This window comes from Anguilla rostrata, chromosome 18 (assembly GCF_018555375.3).
Source record: "Anguilla rostrata isolate EN2019 chromosome 18, ASM1855537v3, whole genome shotgun sequence".
Classification (NCBI taxonomy): domain Eukaryota; kingdom Metazoa; phylum Chordata; class Actinopteri; order Anguilliformes; family Anguillidae; genus Anguilla; species Anguilla rostrata.
The window spans coordinates 440,001-452,420 of NC_057950.1; the positions used below are offsets into that span (position 1 = coordinate 440,001).

General features: G+C 46.2%; 1 protein-coding gene across 5 annotated transcripts in view; it reads left to right on the forward strand.

The window, feature by feature from the left end:
- Positions 1–12,420, forward strand: part of lrmda (leucine rich melanocyte differentiation associated) — a 303,283-nt gene that overhangs the window by 233,980 nt on the left and 56,883 nt on the right. The gene's annotated exons all lie outside the window — the stretch shown is intronic.

Here is a 12,420-nt window from a genome sequence, read left to right on the forward strand (position 1 = left end):
GCTGCCCGTGCGGAGAGTAGATGTCCCTGTTTGCTAGCGCTGCTGCCCGTGCGGAGAGTAGATGTCCCTGTTTGCTAGAGCTGCTGCCTGGGCGGAGAGTAGATGTCCCTGTTTGCTAGCGCTGCTGCCCGGGCGGAGAGTAGATGTCCCTGTTTGCTAGCGCTGCTGCCAGGGCGGAGAGTAGATGTCCCTGTTTGCTAGCGCTGCTGCCCGGGCGGAGAGTAGATGTCCCTGTTTGCTAGCGCTGGCGGAGAGTAGATGTCCCTGTTTGCTAGCGCTGCTGCCCGGGCGGAGAGTAGATGTCCCTGTTTGCTAGCGCTGCTAGCGTGTTTCGTTCGGTGGGGTGTCTCACATTAGCAGACAGGGTGTCATTAACAATGTTATAGCACGCTGTAATTAGCACTCCCCCCCCATGTTTATCCCGCTAAATTTCCTGTAAAATGACAGCGTGGGGAATTGAAGAAAACTAATTTGAGCATTCTGCAGAATCCATGTACAAATAACTGAAGTACTTAGGGTTGATGTGCCTCAGGCTTAATTTAAATTAGAATGAAGGTTGATCACAATGCTTATGATGGTCAGAGCTTTCAGAGAAAACTTTCTTTTAATTAACTCAGTACTTATTTCTACGTTTGTGTGTATTTATGTATCGTTTTGGGGGGAAAATCAAGGGATTTCAAGATGAAGTGAAAGAATTTGAATGCTCTGACTTAGCTGAGCAGCCAATCAAATCCCAGAACAGCTGTCCCCATTTATCTAATTGAATTATTAGCCTGTGACATAACCCTGTTACTGAATCTGACACATCCTGTGTGCTGTCAACATAATACTCATCACATCGGGAACCATTTTCTATCAAGAGAACATCACAAAATGACTGAATATTTCTCATTAGTTGATTTTTTTGTTGTAAAGAAACTCTTGCAATACTGTAATTTCAGTTAATTGAACTTTATTGTTTTATGTGCATAACAGATAAATATAATTAGATTGCAATTGTCTTATCTGTAATTGCATGCTGTAATACAGCTTCCCAGTGGTATTAGAAGAGTCCTTTTAGAACTGTAACTCGTGAACTGAGTTTTTAAAATCGTCACATTAAGAGAGTGGCTTTGAAAGAGTTCTGTTATGCTGCAGTGTGATTCTGTTCTGCTGCAGTGTGATTATGTTCTGCTGCAGTGTGATTCTGTTCTGCTGCAGTGTGATTCTGTTCTGCTGCAGTGTGATTCTGTTATGCTGCAGTGTGATTCTGTTCTGCTGCAGTGTGATTCTGTTATGCTGCAGTGTGATTCTGTTATGCTGCAGTGTGATTCTGTTCTGCTGCAGTGTGATTCTGTTCTGCTGCAGTGTGATTCTGTTCTGCTGCAGTGTAATTGTGTTCTGCTGCAGTGTGATTCTGTTCTGCTGCAGTGTAACTCTGTTCTGCTGCAGTGTGATTCTGTTCTGCTGCAGTGTATTTCTGTTCTGCTGCAGTGTGATTCTGTTCTGCTGCAGTGCGATTCTGTTCTGCTGCAGTGTAATTGTGCTATATGCACTATAATTAAGAGCACAGAAGATCCGGTGTATAAAGTGTGGTTTTAAGTGTGTACAAGTGGTGGGGAGGGATTTTAACATGCATATTTATGAAAGGGGGGGGGGGGTGGTACACAAGCGCCTGAGGTGAACAGGCAGGGGAGGCTCTAAATGGGGTTACGGTCTCGCCCTAGCCACAGTGCAGGCAGTAATCCTGCAGGCTTTATTTCGGGGGACCTGGGCGTGGGGGAATGTCGTAACGCAGTAATTCGCTCTGAGAGGGGGTGGGACGGGATGGTGCGACAGAAAAACAAACGCAGGACATCTGCGAAGGCTTTGACCTCCGGGACGACTCGCAAGCCTTTCACTTGCTACATATCTGCGGCTAAGCTGACCGCATGTATCATAACACGGAGACGGTATGCTGTCTGTCAGCGAGAACAGAAAACATCCCAGTCACTTCAGCAGCAGCACTCTGTGCTCTGTGGCCCTCAGTGACCTAATCACGAGCGCATGTCATCAGCCTCTGCAGTAGTGACACCGTAAACGTGCTTTCCACAAACTTTTCTTTCTTTATTTTCTCTTAGTTCTTCCTCACATTTTTGCATGGCTTTGCTGATGGATATACAGTACCAAACACTGCCAGCATTCTTAACAACCCACATTTGGGTGCCGTTTAAGACAGTCATTACATTACATTTATTTGGCAGATGCTTTTATCCAAAGCGACGTACAAAAAGTGCATTTCATGGTCATAGACAACTGCTACACACGGGTTCAGTAAGGTACAATACTTATTTTGTACAGCTATTTCTAGCCAAGAACACAGTTTAGTTCACACAGTGAACACTATTCAGACCTAACCTCTGCAAAGCCAACTAGGCAGAAGAATAAGCTACAGTATTAGGACAAACACAAATTACCAAAAAGTGCTGGGATGGGGCAACATGCAACAAGTGTCAAGTGTCAGTCCCCTTGAGCGTGGTAGGCAGCTGTTCTGTTGGTTTTCGTATTTCTTCATTTCATTTTATTTATTTGAAAAGTCTGGTGTCTAGCAGCTGCTGCTCTTGGCCAGAGGTAAATACCAAACTTTTGAAGTGGGAGCGGTGTCCTGTGCACCCTTTTCAATCTTTGAGCGCTTTGAAGTGCAGAAGTGATGTGGAATATTTTAGAATTATACAAAAACTGATCTCTCTTTCTCACTCTGTGTTTCAGAGTATTTTTCTATGCCTTTGATGCTATTTAAGTACTTTGGGAGGAAAAAATTATGTATTAAATGGACTGCATTTATATAGCGCTTTTATCCAAAGCGCTTTACAATTTATGCCTCTCATTCGCCAGAGCAGTTAGGGGTTAGGTGTCTTGCTCAAGGACACTTCGACACGCCCAGGGCGGGGTTTGAACTGGCAACCCTCCGACTGCCAGACAATCGGTCTTACCTCCTGAGCTATGTCGCCCCTCAATCTTAATCAAGACTATTTGGAGAGTTTATATTTAAGTACATCATTTTATCATCCTTAAAGCAACTGATATATAGTTCTGTTTATTTATATTTCCATATCTTTTCATGTGGTGTTGCCCAGTGAAGGATTGTCAAATAGCTCATTTAAGGTACAGTATATGCTGGACATCTTGCATCTTAAAATGCTGGTTGTTATATTGTTCCACCACACTAAGTCATGTCCGAGCTCTTAAAATGCTGGTTGTCCAAGCTTTTATTGAGACATGAGCTGCAGAATCAGAAAGCATTTATCAGAAAGTCTTAACTGATAAAAGACAAAGATCTGATGTCATATGAATATCAAAACATTGATCTCGTAATGTCACATGACACATGCACAGCCAACACTAGCCAATGAACACAAATAGCAAATGGCTGGAAAATATCAGTTTTTCAAGTTTTTCACTTTCAATTTTCACATCAACTTTAAGGTATCTGGTTACAGTATAATAAAATCTGCTATGAACATGACACGTCTGTGAATTGGTTAAGACATTAAAGAGCACAGAACAATCAATTTTTTCCCTCTTTAATTCAAATCAAAAACTGGAAGGGGGCCTAATAGATAGTTATCCTGGATGTCACTTGTGCAAGGGTGACTCAGGTGTGACTCAGGAGGTGAGTCTGAGGTGACAGGAGGTGAGTCTGGTCATTAAAAAGAGAAAGAGAAAGACCTTTTTCATGGTTCCTCCTGTTGGCGGGAACATCCGTGAGCCTACAGACTGCTTTGTAGGTCTCTTGAGCCCGCATGCCTTCTGTGTAGATAATACAGCTTATGCCTAATACAGCTCTGTATATGTGTATTTGTTCTTTCATGTGCATAATGGGAGGCCATTATTTCATCATTTTCAGATTATTGCATTGGAGCAGTATTGAATTTTACCAGAACACAATTATAGTAGCGCTTGTGTTGCGTTCAGTGTGACACTCAATATACAAATTCTTGTCGCCCCCCTTTTTTGAAGAAATGCAGCAGGCAGGTCATTTAGCATGTGAAACGCACACGTTTCCGGGGCCAATGGCGGAGAAGGGAGCCTTTTAGCAATACGCTCCCCGGAACCGCCGTGTGTTCGGCGAATTTCAGAGAATTTCATTTGCGGAGTACTTCCTCATTTCAGTTCCACCCTGTTTTTTTTATTTTAAAAGCTTGTCAGACTTGTCAAGCATGCAAAGAAAAAGTACATTGTTCCCAGCACTTAGAGTCTTTGGGCTGTGACAGGTGCCAGTCTGTGAGGATGATGGATTCGGGCCTCATTAGGTGGGGTGTGGGATTACAAGCTGACAACACATTAATCACCAGGGCCTGCGGTGGGCGGGGCCAAGGCCCGCTTTGTTAACAAAACTTTTCAAACATGTCGCTCTCCCGCCTGACAGCCTTTAATCCGTCTCGCTGACGGACGGGTCCCGTGGATTACACTATTTGTGCTTTGTGTAATGAGAGATAGCGTTTCCACCCACTGTCATCCCTGAGAGGGCGGGCGGACACTGTCGAGTAAGCGCAGGACAGGAGAGGGGCGAGGGACAGGAGAGGGCGGGGGACAGAGAGGGGGGACAGGAGAGGGGGGACGGGAGGGGGACAGGAGAGGGCAGGGGGACAGGAGAGGGGCGGGGGGACAGGAGAGGGGCAGGGGGACAGGAGAGGGGCAGGGGGACAGGAGAGGGCGGGGGACAGGAGAGGGCGGGGACAGGAGAGGGGCAGGGGACAGGAGAGGGGCAGGGGGACAGGAGAGGGGCAGGGGGACAGGAGAGGGACAGGGGGATAGGAGAGGGACAGGGGGACAGGAGAGGGGCGGGGGGACAGGAGAGTATCCGCGGGACAGGAGAGGGGCGGGGGGACAGGAGAGGGACAGGGGGACAGGAGAGGGGCGGGGCCTGTAGTTCGCCCAGTGAGCTCAGATCACAGCGTTCCGCTGCCTGGTCACATGGTGCAGCTACCACTCCATTCTTCGCTTCAGGGAAGTTTATTTAGCTTTGATTTGCCGGGGACAGAGGCATATTGACATAGCCGTAATAATCCGACTGTAATATTTGTTGCTTGCTTCAATTTCCGTGTGAGGTGAATTATCTATTTTATTATTTTATTTTTTGTAAAATGTGCTTTTTCCTTTTTTTGACCAGGGCTTGTATGAATTTTATAGATTTTATTTATTTTATTTTTCACAGGTTGTAGAGCTCCAGCCTGAAAACAGTACTAACGTACAGCACATACACCCTGCAAATACCGAACAGCTACAATGTTGTTTCAGTGATGAGTTCACGTATTTGTCTGCAAACCAAGAACAATCAGGTGTAGTTTCCTCTCTCCCTCTCTGCTACCCCATGAGGCAGGGGGTATTGAATGTTAAGCTCTTCATTTTTATCACAGCACAGGGACTTTGCTCAAAGACATTGAATAATCGTGTGCCATCCGTTTGATAGCAGGTAAACTCTGGGCCTTTCTTAAGAAGCGATATGCTGACAGGGAATTAGTTAACTACAGCACATTTTACAGAGCCAAGTAAAGCACCTCATAGATGCTATCTCAAATTACTGGCAACAGCCTTATCCCTGACCTGACATTGCTTTGTAAGTAATGTACAATTTAGTGACATATTCATTGGAACCTGTCATGTGTTGGATTGAATTCTCTTTCCTCCGTATCTCAGCTCGGGACATATTGCTCAATTATTTCTGAAGCTGTCAACTCCGGAAGACGCTTTTATTTAACGTACGTTAACTTTGCATCATTAAAGTGTGGTGCTACAGCGAATAACACAACCAAGGGTATTTATTTAGATTCAGATCTGTAATAACCTTCAAATGGCATGATCCATGGGTGCATTTTCCCCTTTATTTAAATGTGTCCTCTAAGATGTGAGAATAACACCCCTGAAAAGGTCCCTTACATTACCTTTAATCTTGCATTGTGATGCACAAAAGAACACCTCCCTTAAGAGGACTTCTCTCTTATCAGTCCATTGAAGAACTGTCAGGTGTGTCTGTGCTGTTTTCCTGAACACCAGGCCCAGCACCTCTGGGTCTGGGGGAGAAGGGTGGTCAGGTGAATTTGCTGTTTTGGTGCCTGAGTGTTTATGAGCAGATACGCTTCATCTCACGTGTGCAGTTGTTAAGCGAAACATAGAGCCTGAGTTTACAGGAGTGTAACTTGAGCCTTTTACTCCAGACTGCTTTATTGGCTATTACCCAGACGTACAATGATTAGGGAAGCTTGTCCAGGCCCTGGATTGAGGAGGCGATTTGGGGATGTCGATGTCTGGCAGAGTTGAGGTTTCCAGTGGATTCTCCATTAGCAGAAGGAGTATTGAGGCGCTCAGTCAATCAGATTAATAGGACACCTGATCTGAATCCTCCTCATGTGACAGAGCACCATTAGCAGGCGACAGGGTCTGTAACAACATCTAGCTATTTCTGTTTTGTTTTTTTACTTCCCTTTTCTTTCTCAGCGACTGTGCCTGTTGTGTAATAAATGGCCCCCAGGGCTGGAGGTAGGGAAGGAGGTGGGGGCTGCTGGGGCAGGTGTATGGGGCTGCTGGGGCAGGTGTATGGGGCTGCTGGGGCAGGTGTATGGGGCTGCTGGGGCAGGTGTATGGGGCTGTTGGGGCAGGTGTATGGGGCTGCTGGGGCAGGTGTATGGGGCTGTTGGGGCAGGTGTATGGGGCTGTTGGGGCAGGTGTATGGGGCTGTGTTGGGGCAGGTGTATGGGCTTGTTGGGCAGGTGTATGGGGCTGCTGAAGCAGGTGTATGGGGCTGTGGGGCAGGTGTATGGGGGCTGGAGTGTGGGCTGCTGGGGCGGTGTATGGGGCTGCTGGGGCAGGTGTATGGGGCTGCTGGGGCAGGTGTATGGGGCTGTTGGGGCAGGTGTATGGGGCTGTTGGGGCAGGTGTATGGGGCTGCTGGAGCAGGTGTATGGGGCTGTTGGGGCAGGTGTATGGGGCTGCTGCTGGGGCAGGTGTATGGGGCTGCTGCTGGGGCAGGTGTATGGGGCTGTTGTGGCAGGACCAGGGGGCTGGAGCGAAATTGAACAGGGGCAGGACACTGTACTTTAGTGCACCTTCCGCGGCATACTTTACAAATTTGTAGAATCTCATGGCACACAACCCTAAAGCACACATAGTGGCGTTGATTTGACGTGTCAGTAGACCTGAATGCCCTTTCGAGGATTTAATTAAGCGATATGCATTTTAATGGCATTTCTTTTTGCTTTTTGAATAGGATTTGTTCATTTGAACAATGGCACGCCGGTTGGAAAAAGCTGGTGTGTGGGAACATTACACTCAAAAGTTTATCAACATGTGAATTAGCCAAAATGTGAAGCATTTTTACATTTTCTCTAATATTTTTCTTTCGGGGCATAATTATGATTCATCCGTTAGAGCAGGTCGGCTGAAAAGCTTTCAGAGCGCCAGTGTCGGTTGGGATGAGGTTAGCTCGTTACACACCTGCACACTGAGTGGTACTAACACACACTTTTACCCCTGTGTGTTGTTAGCACGCTTGTTCCGGCTGGCCTCCGTGTCCTGTCTAGAGAGTGGGATGCAGAATATCAAATTTGTTTTGTTTAACTCTGGAAATGATCCACGTCTTGCTGTTTAACTGGCAGAATGTGTTTTCAGTGGCCGTGACCTCTGACATCACCAAGGCTGCACTGGAAGCCTCGAGGCTGCGTCCTGCGGTGTTGGAAACTGCTCCAAGAGCCCATAAACCAGAGCCATCGTATGCAACCTTACACATGCAGTACTCTACTGTTCTGTACGCCAGGGCTGAGATAGCTTTAGCTTTGTACCATCACTTTATTACACCACCAATTCAGCTGCCACTGATGGCAGCAATCCACTATTTTATTGACTGAACGCTTCCTTTCTGAGAGTATCCCTGCTGAAATATAAAACCTCTTCCCCTGTTTTTTTTCCTGAAGTGTAGCGCACTGGCTAATTAAGTTTGTTTGAGGTTTTGCACAATTATTTCTGTTCAAGGTCCTTTCTGATATACTGCGTAATGTGTTTGTTCAAGATTAAAGGCTTTAAGGGATGAACAGCCATATCTGTTTTGAGTCTACATCTTAGACAAAGACATTGGTCGGTTTTTTTTTTGGTTTTTTTTGCATAACTGATTAATTTATAGCCCATGTGCAGCCTGTCTTCATGAGGGGTCACCTTCTAAACTCTGCTGGAAAACAGCGGTGTGTAAAGCGATGACTTTGACCACATAACAGCATCACATTCCTGCGGCTTGCAGTCAGCCTGTGAGAGTACAGCTGTACCGATGGGCTCGTTCCGCTTGTGTTGGGCTGCAGTTGCACATGATCATCTTTCTTCACCATTGCATTGCCTTATGTAGCGGTATGCTGCAGGGAAGCACCGTGCTACTCATTTTGAGCCAAGATGGCAGACTTTAGTTTAGCTTACCGCAGGCCCGTATGCAGGAACAGGGAATTGCCAAAGCGCTCCAGTCATCGCCAGACGATGGTAAGTGTGCCTTCTGCCTCTCTCTAGTCTGCTAGCACAGTTCTGCTGAATATGTAATCCACACAATCCTTTATTTATTGCATCCACAGACCGACTATGCCTGACAGCTCATAGCTGCTGGTTTTTTCCTGGTCGCTTAAAGCACCTCACTCTTGTTACAGAAGCACACAATTATGTTTTCACACTTTTGTTTGCATGACGACCATGTTGACTGAAAAATGAGTGTCGTATTTTTAAACGGTGATGGGGAAGTACTTGCAGCTGGTGTGTACATCTTAATTATGTTTAAGTATAGATTTATGCTATTACTGAAACATAATCCCTAAATGTGTATATAGTTTTCTTTCATTGAAAGCTACCAATATATTTCAATAAAATATTTTCAAAAGAACTGTTCCAAATTCCAGACAGAATCAAGTGCCCCAAAACACTGCTTTGCGTAAAATCAACAGGAGCTTACATTTTACATATTTTGTTTGTTCTTTAAGGAAAATTCATCTCAACTGATTTTGATGTTTTTCTTCCTGATACACTGTACAACTATTGCAAAAAAAAGAAAACATATAATAGTCGTTGAATATAACACTACAACATTCAAACATGTTTCTGCATATCTGTGGTACTAAATAATTGGACAGAATTTAACACAAAGCTTGTAAACATCATGGCCAATCATCATCTGTGCTTAATTAGTAGTAATTATTTTATTAATGCAGATCATCGGAGTGATGTGGCAAGAATCATTTGAATGTCCAGAGAAAGCTAACAGATTTAGCATTATGCAGAGCATGCTAACAGGTTTAGCATTATGCAGAGCATGCTAACAGATTTAGCATTATGCAGCGCACGCTAGCAGATTTATCATTATGCAGAGCATGCTAACAGATTTAGCATTATGCAGAGCATGCTAACAGATTTAGCATTATGCAGCGCACGCTAGCAGATTTAGCATTATGTAGAGCATGCTAACAGATTTGGTTTCGGCTGATTGGTTTAAGCTGGGTCTTGTTAGTTCTTATGGCAAACAGTCCTGGTCTGTCCTGCCCTAAGCTCACTAGCCGCATAGCAAGAGTGGCGTCCTTGGTTGTGTGATTATGTGTCCTCTGCTGGGTGGGAGGGTGTCTCTCCACGTCCGTCTCCAGGCCCTGACCTCTTCTGCAGCGGACTCAATTACCGGCCCACACCTCGCACCCGTGCTGCCGCAGCTGTGCCGGAGGGGCGGCCCGCTCCGCTCCTCTCTCCACAGTCAGGATTTCAATTTTCGGGTTGTCGCGCGGAGACGGCGGGGCTGACGCGGGTGCGTCTGGCGCCGTCCCCTGTGGGGGACTGGGACTCGCGCGGTTTCGGGCCTGTGAAGTGACTGGGGAACAGGCGCGGCGGGCTGCATCCCAAAACCCGTCCCTGATTGGATGCGTGGACGCGGAGGCTGTTCAGTCTCCGATCTGCAACAGGGCAGTGCCTGAGTGGAGTACTGGAGGTGTGGGTCTGTGCGTCTGGTTAGTGTTTCTCAGTGAGGTCATTTCATTACCACATGAATGAAAAAATAAAATACAGAAGAGAAGATGACAGAAATGGAAGTATTTGTGTGAGCCGGCCGGAAGCAGAGAGAGACTGGGTCCGGAGCCTCGTCTGGAGCCTCGTCCGAGGGCCGGCTCGGGGTGGTCTGTCACTGCCCGGGCCTGATGTTCCCACTGTGACCCCCCCCCCCTTAAAGCGGGACGCTGTGTCGGCCCCCCCCTAAAGCAGGATGCGTGTGGCCCCCCCCCCCCCCCCAAAAGCGGGACGCTGTGTCGGGCCGCTCCAGTCACCTGCTGAAACGCGGGAGTCTGATGGATGAGCCGCCTCAGGCGCAGGAGTCCTCTGTCAGCCGCTCATAATTTATACATCTTATCTCTGTCAGAGGAGAGACGGCCCGGCGTGTGGAAGTGAAAACAGCCGCTTGTTTGCAGAGACGAGTGATAACTCTGATCTGTCTGCCTGCCAGCGCTGCGTCAGGACTGTGTGTGTGCTAACCCCACCCCCCAGATACACACACACACACACACAGTATACACACACACACATACAGTACACATGCACTGTATACACACGCACACACATACAGTACACATGCTCACACGTACTGTATACACACGCACACACATACAGTACACGCACGCATACAGTATACACACACACACGTACACACACATACAGTAAACTACAGTACACACACCACATACAGTACACAATGACACCCCACCATACAGTACAGTCACAGCGTACACGCACACACATACAGTAACGTGAACACACACACACAACATACCCCAATACAGTACACACACACACACATACAGTACACACGCTCACACATACTGCATACACACACACACACATACAGTACACACACACACACATACAGTACACACGCACACACGTATTGTATACACACGCACACACATACAGTACACACGCTCACATGTACTGTATACACATGCACACATACATACAGTACACACGTACTGTATACACACACACACACATACAGTACACACGCACACACGTACTGTATACACACACACACATACAGTACACACGCACACACATACAGTACACACGCACACACGTATTGTATACACATGCACACACATACAGTACACGCACGCATACAGTATACACACACACACACGTACACACATACAGTATACACACACACGCATACAGTACACATGCACACACACAGTATACACGTATGCACACACATACAGTATACACACGCACACACACAAACATACGCTATACACACACACACACAGTACACATGCACACACATACAGTATACACACACACGCACATACAATACACACACTCGTACACACATACAGTATATACGCACACACACACATACAGTATACATACGCACATGCACACACATAGTATACACACACGCACATACAATACACACGCACATACACACATACAGTATACACGTACGCACACACATACAGTATACACACACACATGCACATGCACACACATAGTATACAGACACGCACATACAATATACACGTATGCACGCAGACATGCATACACAAAGAATAAGGTTTCAAAAAAAAAATTAATTGAGCACGATTTATTATTGTATTCCAATTTTGCAATAATGTATGTTAATAAAGTTCAGTTTAGCAGCCCCATCTGTCAGTATTGATCTTGCTCATAGATAAAAGCACCAAAGAGAACTTGCTTGTTCAGTTGAAGTGTGTGTTTTACATGTTGTGCTTAAAGCTATAATTACACATGCTGTCTGTTTCCCTCTGTTGATTGTGGTGGCGCTGTAGCTTCTGTTCTGAGACAACCGTCCCTCGGCATCACTTTCCTTTGATCAAAACGAACAGCATAAACAACTGTGAAGAATCACATAAATTAGGCTAAATCAACACGCTCGGGCAGAGAGTGCATGGTGCGTGACATTAATGTGTGAGGATCTGATGCTTCCTGAAAGCTATTCCTGCAGTTTCCGTAAGCAGGCTGGTAATAGCAGTCTGAGAGCCCAGCTGAATCCTGGCTGGTGTGCTTCGGTTTCTTAACGTTTTTTCGGAAATGAACCTAAATGCAGGGAAGGCTTTGGTAATGGCCCTTGGGCCCTGGGGCTTGTCTGGGACTTGTAGTTTGTGTAGCTCTTGACCGCGCTCAGTCAGTCAGCTCCGTAGGCTGTTTGTTCTTTCAGGCGTTTGCGCGTCTCTAAGGTCAGCTAGCAGCTGGGAAAAAGCTTGCTCTGCATAAAGCCACTCAGAGCCGTTATCTAACTGTGCCGTTCACTGGCTGCTGTGGTGAACACAAAGCAGCTCTAGTGCAGTAGGGTTAGCTAGCCAATGAACTTCACTATCAGTCTGATATTTAATGTATTCTCATTTAGCTAATGAATTTATGTATTATGCATTAACATATTACCAAACTTGC